The sequence below is a fragment of the Cupressus sempervirens genome, chromosome 5 (assembly GCF_028749045.1).
Source record: "Cupressus sempervirens isolate cs-2001-9-10 chromosome 5, ASM2874904v1, whole genome shotgun sequence".
Classification (NCBI taxonomy): domain Eukaryota; kingdom Viridiplantae; phylum Streptophyta; class Pinopsida; order Cupressales; family Cupressaceae; genus Cupressus; species Cupressus sempervirens.
This window is the reverse complement of record NC_143122.1, coordinates 879904358-879920092: the sequence shown is the minus strand read 5'-3', so window position 1 is coordinate 879920092 and position 15735 is coordinate 879904358. Positions and strand designations below refer to the sequence as shown.

Here is a 15735-nt window from a genome sequence, read left to right as displayed (position 1 = left end):
ACTACTTTATTCTGAATGCGCTTGGAGTGCCTCAAAGATAGATTTCTTTATCATAGAATATAAAAAAGTATGTTACTTTTCTTTGTTGGTAATAGAAAGAAGAAATGACCCCATGAAAATCAAAGGTTTGCGTGGAAGAAACGCAGAATAATGTAGGAAAGCATGTAGAAGATTTTCAGGATGAACATGAATGAGTATAGTTAAAACAGTGATTTGCAGAAAATTATGAAAGGTGGAGCCCGCCTTCTTCCGAAAGGTAGAAAAGCAGACGAAACCACCTGGAAAAAAGGCTGAAAAGTATTTCACTATTTTATATTCAATGGGCGGAAAGAATTTTGGAGGGCCCCGCCAGCTAGATTTTTAATCATATAATATAATTTATTTTACTTTACTTTGTCCGGGATGGAAAGGATGGATGACCCCGCACTCAATAGTCTGCGTGGAAGAAACGCAGAACGATGTAGGAAAGCATGTAGATGATATTTAGGAATTGAGCCAATCCGTAGGATTTACGGAAGAAAGAAATGTGGAACAAATCTAGAAAACTGGACGAAGCTGCGTAGAAAAAAGGCAGAAAAATGTTAGAAAACACTGCAAAAATGTTGAACATATATTTCACTATTTTCTAATCAATCGGCATAGTGCCTGCGAAGGTAATTGTGTGTAAGGTGAAATGTAATTTGTTTTATTTTTCTTCGTTGCAGGTGAAATGTAATTTGTTTTATTTTTCTTCGTTGCGATGTGATAGAGATTAGACCTTAATGAAGCATATTTAAGAATAAGTAAGTGTTATATAGTGGCATGTAGTTATTTGTAATTTAAATAGTCATTTAAGTTACTAATGAGTTATTCTAATTATCATTAAATCTAATAAGACAATAATTCTTCACATTAGAGTCCCTTCTAATGTTATAAGTAAGCAAACACTAGCACTTGTACCGAAAGAAGGTGCAAGGGGTATGTTGACAGGTCTTTGATGTCAAAGAATTATTGAAAATATTAATTATGCCGAAATGCATATACAATGGCAGCAACAAATCCAAGACGCTTTTAAAAAGGATAAACGTATGATAGTTCAGATAGAATTTAAAGAGTCCAACTAAAATGGTGGTGATGGAAGGCCATTTGTTATTCATGAGTGTAATGCAGGTGGAAGGCCATTTATTTCAACTCTTGTGTACATCTTTTAAAATGGTTATATACATTCATTGTAATTTAAATCATCCAAAGATATGGATATCCACATCAAAGTAAGACAACCTTTTTCTTATTCACTTGCTATTCCTTCCTTATTTTACTTGTCCATGATAAATAAAACCTAAACCTATGTTAGATGTATCTCTTTTCCTTTCTAAGGTTTCATAGATTGTTTTTCTTTTTTCTTTTTTAAGGTTCAATACGAAGATGAAAAGAGGTGTCTTGTAATGAAGCCTAGCATATTCATTGATGACCAATTCAATGAAGGAGTCTTTCCTATTCGTTTCAAGATTTATGGAAAATTTTGTAATTACTTGAATGATAACTGTAATTGTTCATTTCAATAACTTTGTATCCCTTTTGGATCACTTATGCTAATGCAAATGGCAACATCCACTCATAAAATCTAATGCTAATTATTATAGGGTAATAATTTAGAAAATTGTGGTTTATGGGTTCCAATTTATTTTATTTCTTTAAAATTTCAAGAATAAGTTATGGAACATAGGTTTCGAACATTGATTCAAGCTAGACACAAGATGTCTGGAAAAATCGGTTGGTGAGAAAGCAATTCCAAAACAATTCAGCTTTTGGGAAGCGATTCTCAACTTTTGTATCATGGATATTTATGTGATGGTATCAGGTATGGTTGTGATGGGATAAAATGTTTCTAAGATTCCTCTTTCATATTTGATATTCAGTTTTCCCTTATTGTTCTGTGATGAATCAAAATAAAAAATCAGTCCCAAGTGTGTTTTTCTTGAACACATGTGATTTAAGACCGAAATTTAAAATTTAAAATGAAGTGGAAAAAAGGGTTTCTGTAACTTGTATGTGGAGTTTATTGATTATTTAAAACACATGTTATTGGTTTGTCAAAGGTTCTTTTATATGACAATAGTTTATAGAATAAATTTAATGTTTATAATAATCAATGCATCCCCCACTTCTAAGTGTATAGCATTTCAAAGAATGTTGACTGAAGCTATTGGCTATGTTTTGAAATGAGAACTTATTCAAAGAATCAATTTTCATCATTCCAATTGTAAAGTTGGCTACAAATTGTTTTAAATGACACTAGTTGCGTTAGTATTGGTTGTTAGTTCCTACCATAGTAGAGAACTCTCAAGTGCAGGCTTAGAACTTAATGTATGATTAATGTTTTTCTTTAGAACCAATCAAAATATTTCATTTCCCTCCATCACTATTCACTTTTACTATTTCATCTTTTTAATTATCTTTTCAATTGATGAACATGACCAATAGTTACCAACAGAGTGCAGATCAACACTTTCACTGAATTTAATGCAAGAGAAGAGGTGAAAATCAAAGTAAGGGTCTTGGAATTAGTGTTTTTATAGATGGTCTGGCATGATTCTCAATTTGGGAAGACCTAAAATAACAATGTGACTGTAGATGGAACCTTGACCCCTGTCTACAGTATGCTAAACCTGTTTAAAACTTTGGTTAGATTGTCTTTTGTGATGGAGTTGGCTATGCATGATACATGGCATTTTAATTTAGAATAGGTGTTTGATCATCATTAATTCTAGGACCTTATTTGATTTTCATAGTCAGAGATATCAAGGGAAACTCTTTTTTGAGATCTATAAACTATTCTATGGCAGTACATTGACATTTAGAGAACGTGCATTGATTTTCCTATAGTACGCTATAGTGTTTTGAGTGCTAGATGCAATTATTTTGAGAATATTTTAGATTTAGAGGGATAAATTAAGTAGTAATACATAGAGTTTATTTCTAGCTTACGTGTTTGAGCCTCAGTAAACCTACATTGCATTGCTTTGCATGTTACAAGCTTTTCATTTTTTCCAGAGCTGGGTGTAATTTTATTTCAGATATTTTTGTTTTTGAGAAAAAATTGAATCATTTTGCATTTGATATATTGAGATTGCGTTATTAAGCTTTGCACTACTTAGTTTGGGCCTTTAAAATAAATCTCCTAATGCAGTGTGTTAGAGTGGTATTTTTGTGTGCTGTTAAATATGAATGATCTTAATACTGAAATGTTAGTTTGCAAACATTTTCTCAACGAATGAAATTAGCAATTGTTTAAGCTATTATCTCACTATGCCCATTTGAGATTTCACTATATAATCTTGCCTTCATTTTCCATTTAAACTTATTAAAACTTCTTTATTATGAAATTATAGGTATTTTATGTATCTATATCATTGGTGGTTTTGTATTGCTAACATTTAAATATTTCAACTTTCTTACATGTGAAGATTTTCTTTGGAAGTAAGAAATCAAAAACCCAATCTCTACCTAAAATAGTAGAAGTGACAATTTTGGATTATTTCATGAATACTAGAAACAAATGAATCTAATATATATTTAGTTGATTTAGCTTGTATAGATATCGGTATATTGAAACGACCTAATTATCCCCCAATAGAGATTGGTTATATAATTATTCACTAGTAGGAAAGTTGAGTGAAATCTAGCTTCAAGTTAAATCGATTCAATGGGTAGCTATATGAGATCCTTCTTGGTTAGAGATGTACACAAATCATTTACGTACTATTCGATTATCATCTTTTGTCAAGCATTCTAGACAAGCCCCATAAGAGAGAATGGGGGTCTTGCAAGAGGTAAGCTCACTCCTAATTTGTGAGTTGGTTATGTTTTGTAGTAGAGAAAGAAAACTATAATTCTACTTAAGCATCTAGAAAATGAAGGCTAATGACTGCAATTCAAATACACTTTTGAGAGCATGCACCATTAATGTGGATGTGCAATTGACATCCATAGATGGCCACATTCTTGACCCACCAAAGGTAGGGTGTCCTAATCAGTTAATTATATTTGGAATGGCTCTCCTTGCCACTAATAAACACCAGGAGAAGAATAGTTAGTAGATAAATAGATAACATATGTGGGGATTAATTTAGAGTTTGGTATGTAGCCCTGATAAATATGTGTGTAATTTCCAATCTAACAATTTCAATATACCATGTGAATTATTTGTAATTGAAATTTGGGCAAGGTGCCAATGAAGAAGTCCCACAATGAGGTCATTGGAATTTCAACAATAGGGTATCTGGTTTTTAATTTTAATACATGTGAAATTTGATTTGGTCTAGAAAAACCTTTTTTTAGACCATGGTTTGATCTAGAGAAATTAAAAGTTGGGTTGCACTTAACGTTTACATATACGATTTAAAATAATTTTATTTTTAATTTGATATGGTCTAACCTGTGGGGAAAACCTTATTTTAGACCATACATTAGCTAGTAGAAGTTAAAAGCTTGGCTATCACTAGTACATTTTGATAAATATGTGACTACATGACTAAAAATTTTAGTCACACCACTAAAACATTTATTCACATGACTAAAAGTGATCACATTCTACTATTTCTTTGTAATTTACAACAATAGGTGACTAAATAAATGACTTATTTGGTCACTAGGTAAAATCATAAGATCAAGCAAATAAAGGTGACTAAATAAAATACCAAATAAATGATTAAATAAGTGATTGAGAAATTAGTCACTAATAAAATTAGTCACTTAAATAAAAATGATTAAATAGACTACTAAATAAATGACTAAATAGTTAGTCACTCATGATCAACCAACAAAACAAAAATTACTAAATAAATTATAATTACTCCTTTATATTTATAGCATTTGATAATATAATCATAGAATAATATACATATATAAATTTATCTTAATTTTCACAACCTATTTTAAGTGACAATACAGACAAATATTACCACGAGATCATGAGTTTGGAAAGTCTTCTTCAAGTTGATGTTTACTTGTCATCTAGAAGATAATTTTTTCTTTCGGAGGACAATGTAGAAATTGGAAAATATTGTGTTATGATAATATAGATTATCTAATTATGTATTAATTATTTTTCATCATCAAATAGTTATAAATATTGGTTGGTCGATGACTTGTTCCTCTTGTTAGGTGCTTCAAATAAATTTATTCAGAAAAGAAATACGATCTTAGTCATGTTGACTCCTATCTCACTACTTGAGAAATGGGGTACTTTAAGAAAAAATATTTTTTTGATCTTAAATATTTAAATTATTATAAATTTTTAAAAAATTTATTATTGTCTAAAAGTAAAGTTTAACACCATAAATAATTAAAAACTATGAAAAATAATAATAATTATAAATAAAAACTAGAAAAACTATTATAATTGATATTTGGTATTATAAATAAAAATGAAAACTATTATTATCCACAATAATTATATTTAATAAAAAATATATCTATTTTACTTTAAAGAATATTTATTTTATATTAGTGTAATGCATAAAATATAATAAGTGATATTAATACACAACTTTGCTAAAATCTCTTCTCTTTTGGTGGGCACATTAGGTAAATTACTCTATACAAAATTGACCCTCTAGTTTTCTTTGAAATTTCAATTAATTTTTTCACTTTCTTTTTGGTGGCAATGCTAGGATAGAGATAATGGTTTTCATGTTTTTCACTTTTATAGGTTACACACAACCTAGTAAGTTCTTTTGGTTTTGATGTTGTTCACTTTTGTAGCCACACACAACCTGGTACATTTTGATTTAATTTTTTTAGCCAATAATTTGAATAGAAAAGTGTTTTCTAGCATATTACTTACAATAGTGGTTCTTCTGATATTTCTTTGTTATATTTCATAGTTCTAGGAGGAAAACAAAAAAAAGAAGAATTTGCTAATATTCTTGAAGCAAATAAGATTAGAAGACATCCAAAATGCACTCTAGAAGAGATGGCCACCTAGGGTTTTTACTAACTTAAAAAAAGATATAAGAAAATGAACTAAGAACAATGAAGAGGACATTAGTGGAGGATTTCACTTGATCAAACCCTTACCAGGTGATTTTTTTTTAATTTTAAAGAATGAACAATTTTTTTCTTATGCACACTACTTTTTCCCTTCTAATTTCTATAATAATAGGCACACAATTTCACAAACTCTGGATTTGATTTTCATAAACAATTTTTTTGTTTATCCACAAACCCTTGCTTAAATTTCTAAAAAGAATTAGTCATCTTGGGTAAATCCCACAATTGATGCTCTCTATGCAATTTGTGTTTAGTATTTTAACCTAATGTGATTTTTGTTTCTTTGTGTGATTCTCACACCTTGAACTTTTACAATCATCAATGCTTGATTTCAGATGTGTGATTGATGAGGAATTATTTCTTAACTTTTCTATGATAGTGCGATTCTTGGTCATAGGGTGAACATTATCAAAATTCTAAAATTTATGTAAGTTTCCTCTATCTAACATATAATGGGAAGGGCCAGTAAATATAAATTATGTTTGCTTTAGCCCATCTATTTGTCCTACCAAGCATGTATGAGTTCTAATAAATGGGTTGCACAAAGAACCCATTGTACTTAATCTTGAGGAGGCCATCATCTTTTTGGATGCATTATCATTAGCACCATAGTTATCTCTTGAATACATATTACCCACTATTGCATCTAAAGATGCTCAGAGTTAGTTTCATATGAAATACCTCTCTCCATATCTGTATTAATAGACAGATTCATGAATAGTGTCACAAAAGAGTGACAAGTTGAGGAAGACAATGTAATTATCGTATGTTCCTTTCTAACAAAAAGTTTGTATCCCAAGCATATATATTTTCTTTTGATACTAAGGTTGATTCTGGTGTTTTAAATGGCTTATCCATTTTAAAAGATTTTGAAACTATATTTTTTTGATCTTCTTGGTCTCTAATCACTAATTTTAAAATGTTACAGTCACTGTGTGCATCCTTACTGGGATCATAGTGATCATAACCAATGGCCAAAAGATTTGAGTGCAAGTTTCTAATTCTAAATCTTCAAAACTTTCTCTACATAGTTTAATGTTTCTTGACCAAACTATATTCATAGATAAAAACCTTGTATGTATGACTACTTCCTTCAAGCCAATGTTATTGTTCTATTCAACCTAATTCAAAGGTTAAGAGGCAACTATGTAATACGTATGGCAGCCCCACACTAAGATGGCTTGTCATTGAACTCTTGAGTTCCTCCTCACAAGAAAAAGCACAATTTTGAATGCAATAAGAATAAATTGTAGAATATTTGTAAACATTGTCTATGTTCATATTCATTTTAGGTGAAGGAATTGTGTTTATCCCAATTGACTTGTTCATAAATGGAATCAAACTCAAAGATGGTGAAGATTCAAACTAACAAACAATATACTAAAGTGTTAAAAAAGTGTTAGAATATTTTACTAGTTTAAAAATCTACACTAGAAGTTCTTAACATTACTTCTCCAAACATTTCTTGGCTCGTAATTTTAGTTAGTTCTCTATCATTTTTTGATTCATCTTGAAAAATATTAGATTTCAAGGTAGAAATTTCATCCAAAACTTCTAACATGTTGTTATTAGATTGATATTGCACTACAGTAGAAGTGCCAAGCATCTATAAAATTTTCTCCATGACACCATGGTTCTTGTTTCTTAAATGGTGCACACTGATTATTAGCCAAGGAATTGATTCCCAAAATTTCTTGGAAAGGACATATTGTTTTGATTGCTAAAATCAACATTTCTTCCATTTTAGTTCTTAGCCCAATGGTAACAACACAACTAAAGTTGTTCATGTTTGCATTCTCTTTTTGTAATTTAGAGTGCTAATTTGATATTTCGATAGAAGGGCTATGATATGTTTTAAGAAGACATTAGACAAGGTTTAGCCTGGATCTTCTTATCCATTTCACTTTTACTACAATGATCACCAAATCCATCTAGAATATTGGGATCTTGAATTTTCAAATTATATATGCATTAAGGTGATCTTGAAAATAACTCGTTGTACTTATCTACATGTGATATAGAACACCAATTATTATTGGTTTTGTAAAAATTGATGGAAACAAAACCTTGAATGTTCCTTTTTAAAGGTTGTTATAAATAGTTAGGCATAAATGCTCTTGGAATATTTTGAAGTGTACCAAAGACATTTTGTATGTAGCTTTGGAATTCAACATCCTCCATAATCTACACATTAACAACATCTACCAATTCAGTATAAGAAAGAAAAAATATTCTTATGCAAGAAACATAGAGTTAGTAGAGCTTGGAATTACTAAAAAATATTAAAAAAGAAAAGAGTACTTGAAATTAGAGCATTGAAACTGGCCCACAAAATTATAAGAAAAAATCAAAACAATGATATTTTGGTCATAGGGTACTACATATAATCATTACTATAATAGAATAGAGGATGTTTTTCAAATCTACTATAGAAAGATAATATGGAGAAAATGACTTAGCTACACAACAGTAATTCAAGAAAAATCATGGAATCAACTTTTCACTAATATGAGAAGAACACAATTGTCCATTTCCAATAGCTTATCCTTTAGGGAAAAAAATTCACTTAGGATAATCTTTATATGCATCTGTTCGCTTGATCAACCAAAATATATGTACAATTTATTTTAGGTTTATTTGATGAAAGAAAATTTTAATCTAGCTTTTTGAAGGAGAAATCTATTGATATAAATAACTAAAAGTTGGTCATATATTTCATATACATCTTCTTAATGAAGAAGTCTTTTGAAGAGACTATGGATGCTTTTAAATTAGATGAAAGATAAGAGTGTTTATAGGATACAAAAGGAGAAGGATGAAGGAATATTAGGCCCAAAAATTTGGTATAATTAAAATATAATCAAAACTTTATTGTATTTAGTTCAATGAGATTTATTACATGAATAAAGTAGTCATATAACAGTTCAACTACTATTTAATAACTACCAAAACTAAAATTTATAACCTAATTCTATAACCCTAACGATTAATACATTAACATCCCCCCCTTAATTGGAAAGGGTTATAGGAAATTAGGAGTATTTTGAACTCATCCTATTGCTTTGATAGGTATCACTTTAAGACTTATTTTGTCCCTTTTCAATTAACACACTTTGGGTGCATAATCACTAAAAATAGCACACATTGGGTGCAATGAGCTTGTATTTTTCATGTTATGATTTGATAAGAGCACACATCAGGTGCAATAGAATGACACACATTGGGTGTTATGGACTTGTTTTTCTGTGTTACAATTTGATAAGAGCACACAATGAGTGCTATGAAATAACACACATTGGGTATTTTCCATAAAACATTTTGATAATAGCACACATTAGGTGCAATAAAATTGTTTGAAAATAGTATGCAATGAGTTATTGTAATTTCCCTTCATTTGAACTTGAATTTGGAACTCACTTGAACTCAAATTTGAAATTGCAGGGTAAGTGCACCAAGTTGTGGTGCCAAAAAAGGTGACACATTGTTTTTTTTGTTTTTTTCAATTTTCAATAGCGCATACATGCTATAGCACGCATGTGCTATGGCTTGGGTAACCCAAGCTATAGTGCATACATGCTTTGTAAAAAGAAAAAATATTATAAATGGGCTGCATACCCGCAACCCATTCATTTTCACTTATTTTTCCTACTTCTCCTCTCTACACACATACACAAATTACAATGAAACAAGCTTTTCACCACCTGCCTTGTCAATATGTCTCCTTGTGATCGATGTTCGAGATCACGAGCACGCCGTATGTTATCTAAATTTGTTTTTGTATTGTTTGATATGTTTTTTATATTGTTTTGTAGGTTTTTTTATATTATTTTGTAGGTTTTTTACAATTTTTCTTTTAATTAATTAATTAATTTAGATTTCAATTGATTTCTTATTAGGAAATGTCAATAATGAACCAAAAAATCCCTAAGAAGGTTAAAACCCTCAAAAAGATCAAAACAAAAACCCTTAAGAAAATCAAAACCAAAACCCTCCACAAGAAGAACAATAAATTTCACAGCCTAAACCAATTGCAAGACCTCCTCCTAGCACACAAGAAAATATAATAAAAGAAATAGAAAGAGGCAAAACTGAATTAGAAGGACTCATTAGTCAGTTGAAAGAATGTGGAAAAATCAATCCAATGAGAGCTCAATTGGCATCATCCCTCGAATCCATTAAGACCCACATAGCTTCTGTTAGTGGTCAGTTAGATGTTTGGTGCATTAAGAGGGATGAACAAAAAAGATATTATGCAAATAAATTATCATATCAAGATGTTAAAAAAAAATATATACCAAAAGGTACAATATGTGCATTATATAGAAAACTCGATGAACAAAATACTATTAGAGAGAGTACTAAGTGGTTCCCCATCCATTGGTGCATACATGATGCTATTAGAAATAAAATTTGGGATAGATGGTCGATGGTTTTTGATGCCCCTCCTTGCAACAAGCATGAGGTCCCCATGTATTTCTTAAAGAAATTGTATTGTGAGTTTTTCCTTGAGGAGATCCCTAATTATTTTGATATATTAGACTCCTAGGGTAGAGGTGGGGGTTCATCATTTGAGAGGCTGGGAGCACATCGCAACCCTAATGTGGTTAGGGCCCTTGTGGTCAAGCAATAGGGTGAGCATGTGACTATTCCTTTATTTGTGAAGAAACATGTAGAGGCCAAGACTCTAGGGAATGCTTTGACGAAGACCCTCATTCATTGCACGAGTCCATTAGTTAAGGGGGAGCCTTTTGTGCATTGCAGTCACATGTGCACATCATGCGGATCCTTATGCACATTTGGCATTCATGTTGGAGATAGTGTGGATAATGGGCTCATCACTAATCAATTCTTGAATGAGACATTTGGCATTGAAACACAAGTAAATTATAATTATAATTTACTAATTTGATCACATTTCATATGTATAGTGAATTATTAATTAATTAGCATCTATTGACATTGTTCAAAATTTAGGGTCAGAGTGTTGGCGGGCCTAGTAGTGATCCCCCGACCCCATTTTTCATCTTGTTGATGAGTCTAGAGGTATGTATCAATTTAATCATTTAAATTAATACATATATTTATTAAGTAATCATATTAAGGATTGACAAAAATATTATGCATGTGCATCAGTTCTCTACAGGACTGTCGACATTCACTATGGACTCAGAGCATAGATGTGATACGAGCTTCGCAGAGGTACACTTTTTCCATGTTAATTTAATTTATTTGATTATATTTGTTTCATGTTACATGGTACATGTAATGTGTATTGTATGACATGCAACTCTTGACATCGGAAACTCCTCCTCATCTCCGACAGTCCATCGATTGTGGAGTGGCTACAACTATGGCTAGTTCACAACCATTGACTAAGGTATGAAAGAATTTTCTTGGTTTTAGTTGTTTATAATAGTTAGTATCAAAATTTATAATGTTATTTACAAGTGATTATATTGATTGAATTGTTGTAGGGTCTTGTTGCACCCGATCATCTACAAGCCTTCGAGGTGGACTTATAGAGTGACTATTTGATGGTGGTAAGAAAATAATTAATTTTGTGTGTACATATACTTGATTTCAATGTATAATAATTATTGAATCATATCTACTTTTTTCTTGTATCAGCTCGAGTTAGAGAAGAGTCTCAACAAGAGGATGAGTGAGCATGTGAGGAAGACCCCATCATTGCCACTGTCTCCCTCCACATGATGACAGAAGACCTCAAGAGATTTGTTTCCTTCCCCTCATGGGAAGGAGAATATATAGTTGATAGACATGTACATGTATAGGTATCAATGGACATATATGTTGGATTTTATGTTAGTGGACATATTTGATATAAATTTGATGTATATATGACATTTTATATTTGATGTATGACATTTATTTGATGCATGACATTATTAGACTTATGGAATTATTAGTTAATATATGATATGTTTGTTCATGTACAACATTATTGGTTATCATAATATATTATGTGTTTGTTAATGTACATGACATTATTCGTTATCATTTTATATTACATGTTTGTTCATGTATGACATTAAATTCAATACCTAATCAGTTCAAAACTTTGATAGAATATTGATTAACAATAAACTTTATCACTGTTTAAGCATAAGTTTATCATTTCCACTATGTCATTGTCATATGATTTATGATCTTGTTCATGTTTAAAATTTTCCTTCTCTGTCATTTGTTTATCAAGCTTAATTCAATACCTAATCAGTTTGAACTTTTGATACAATATTGATCAGCAATAAACTTTATTAGTGTTAAAGCCAAAAATTTATCATTTGCAATTTATGTCATTGTCATATTGATTTATGATCTTTTTGTTCATGTTTAAAGCCTACCTTCTATGTTATGCATCTAAACATTTATCAAAAATTATTATTACAAACATATAACAAATATAAAAGTGAAAACAATACATTACATTAATTCCAAGGTTTAGTTATGATGTAGAGCCTAATAGGATTCTCAAGGTCTAGTTATGATGTAGAGCCTAATAGGATTCTTGAGGTTTAGTTATGATGTAGAGCCTAATAGGATTCTCATGGTTTCATTAATTCTATATGTTAGATCTATCATTATAGAATACCAATTGTAATGGGCACTCACATGTATTCCAATGCATATATTTCCTTATATGCACAATTGGGACCAATGTTGTACCTTATAGAAGATAGAATTTTATAGGTAGAATTACTTAATCTTGTACTACACTAGATAAGGTGCTCTCTATTATTTATAATGTTTAGCTCTAGAATTATTTATAAGAGTGTTTCAAGGTTGGGAACCACTTCAACATCCTTTGCATGGTTTAGAGGTAATGTCATTGTGACAAAGGCTTATGCAAGGGAATGATCCTCATGATTTTGACATTTACACAGAAGAAAAACTTGCTTCTTCAACTCCTTACACTCAACTCTTCACTGAAGTTAATCTTATAGTACTAAGAATAGCTGTTACAAATTCCTAGAAGCCAGGGGACCCTGAACCTATGCTACATTTTCTAGAGACATAGGAGAAGTTACTATATGCTTCAGTACTTCATAACATTTTGGATCATATAGTGACGCCCAAATTAATAACCGCAGTAGATACTTGGGATCCTTACAGGGAGACCATGCCAATACATACATAGTTACATCCTTGGCTTCCATTTTTGGGCCAGCTTATGGAGCCTTTATATCCAACCATTCATTATAAGTTGGGGAATGTACACGTAGGTTTCTTATGGCTCATTAAGTGCATCACCTCTTGAGATTTTACTTCAACCCAAGATCATGTCATCTTTTCCATATTTTTCCTTATTTATGAGTTGGGGATGGGAGTGTCAATAATGTCATAAAGTCCTCCAAAAGTATCCCCAACAAACTTTTGACTAGCTTGGTCTTATTAAATGGCTATCAGTCAACAATTGGAAGCTCAACATGAATCCATTAACCAATCCAAATGAACTTGACCAACTAAATATATATAAGTAACACTTTCTTATGATTATAAAATGATTAAAATTACACACAATTTTTTTTTATAGTTTTATTCTATTTAGTATTGATACTAACTTTTTTGTGATTTCTAAAAGAGAGAAATTTTGAACTACTTAAAGGCAAGATAGAGAAATTTAACTTCTAATTCCCTATCTAAATGCAAAGAGCTATTATCATTGATTCATTATGTTTGGGCATATCAAAATATTATCCTAAAAAAAACAATATGATCCATCCCATAGCAACTTGTGGACTTAGACTTGTTGCAATTAAGGAGGAGAAGAACTTTGAAGAGGAATACTTTTATGGCATTATGTTGAGACAATTATGATGCAACTAGTTTCTAGTTCTTTGAATCTAGACTATCTTGGTGTTTCACCTATGCTAAATACAACCCATGTTTAGCCCTAATGTAAGTGGACAAGATGACATCACATTTTTAATGAGAATCAGACAAACATGCTCCCACAAAATTTTGCAACTTCCACACCAAAATTGGATGAATATTTTTAATGCTACGCTTATGTTGATCCTAGCACTTTGAAACATAGGGTGTACATAATAAGATTCTCAAGATTTAATGAAAAATTAATGAAGAAAAGATCTAACTACTACAAAGGTTTAAAAATTTCATCACACTCACTATTGTTGCCTTGAATATTTTCCTTTGATCTCATTACTTTGTAATGCCCTTACCTTGTGCATTGATTATCATTAATGTTGTCTCTATAGTGATGAAAAATAGCGATGGATTGATTATCCCTTTGTAAACCCTCATAATGATGCAAAATAGTGATCTCTATCATTCCTTTGATAGTTTTGACACAATCTTATAAACCTATGGCACATTAGAATATGTGACATATTAAGCCTACCTCTAATAAACCCTTAATATTGTGAGTTATGAAGAGGAGGAAAAGTTATGAGCCCTTTATAATCTTATCATTCTCCACATCACACCATGTTTTCTCCATGATATTTTCAATGTGGGGGAGATAAATAGAAACTTATCAACTCTTGTAAGCCCCTTAATGTGTCATTATCTTTGTTACAGACATTTTAGTTTGGCATGCCCAAGAATGTTTGAGCACTCAAAGGGATGGGAAGAGATTGGGTCTAGTGTTTACCTAGCCACCTGGAGCTAATAAAATAGACAGTTTGACCCCACAAGGAAAGGTGAGAGAGATTTGGTAGTTGGCAACTTTGTACTAGCCAACACTACAAGTTTTAGCATCACTTGAGATAGCATCGTAAAATAAAAATAGAGTAAGATCTCCAAAAAGTGAGAGAGGTCACTATAGGTCTCTGCAACATGGTCCTATAGGAACTAGAATTGCATCCATACCTTGCACGAGTTCTGAGATATGCCCCGTCAAAGATTGCAACCCTATGGAATTTAGTGACCCTTAGGGACATTTTGGTTGGGCGTGCCCGAGAATGTTCAAGCACTAAATAGGACAGGACAAGGTTGAGGATAGGGTTTACCTAGCCACCCAGAGCTAATGGAGTAGATAGTTTGATCCCACAATGAAAGGTGAGAGAGATTTGGTAGTTGGCAACTTTGTACTAGCCAACACTACAAGTTTCAGCATCACCCAAGATGACATTGCAAAATCAAAATGTAGTATGATCTCCAACAAGTGAGAGAGGTTATTTTAGGTCTTTGCAACATGGTCCTATAGGAACTAGAATCACATCCATACCTCACACGAGCTCTGAGATATGCTCCATTAGAGATTGCAGCCCCATGGCATTTAGTGACCCTTAGAGATGTTTTGGTTTGGCATGCCCAAGAATGTTCAAGCATTGAACAAGATGGGATGAGGTTGGGGATAGGGTTCAACTAGCCACTCAGAGCTCACAGAGTAGATAGTTCAATCCCACGATGAAAGGTGAGAGAGATTTGGCAGTTGGCAACTTTGTATTGGCCAACACTACAAGTTTTAGCATCACCCGAGATGGCATTGCAAAATCAAAATGGAGTATGATCTACAAAAAGAAAGAGAGGTTATTATAGTTCTTTGGAACATGGTGCTATAGGAACAAGAATCACATCCATACCTTGCATGAGCTTTGAGATATGCCTCGTCAAAGATCATAGCCCTATGCCATTTAGTGACTGTTAGGGACATTTTGGTTCGGCATGCCCGAGAAAATTTGAGCACTGAATAGGATAGGATGAGGTTGGGGATAGGGT

The 15735-nt window shown here is 31.6% G+C and overlaps 1 long non-coding RNA gene across 1 annotated transcript; it reads left to right on the top strand.

Annotated features, from left to right (window-relative positions):
• Window positions 1-416: 416 nt before the first annotated feature.
• Window positions 417-11852, top strand: LOC149558741 (uncharacterized). Its single transcript, XR_016352476.1, has 6 exons — window positions 417-653; window positions 11008-11076; window positions 11167-11232; window positions 11357-11410; window positions 11508-11573; window positions 11662-11852. It is a non-coding gene; the product is annotated as an uncharacterized LOC149558741 (long non-coding RNA).
• The last annotated feature ends 3883 nt before the right edge of the window (window positions 11853-15735 follow it).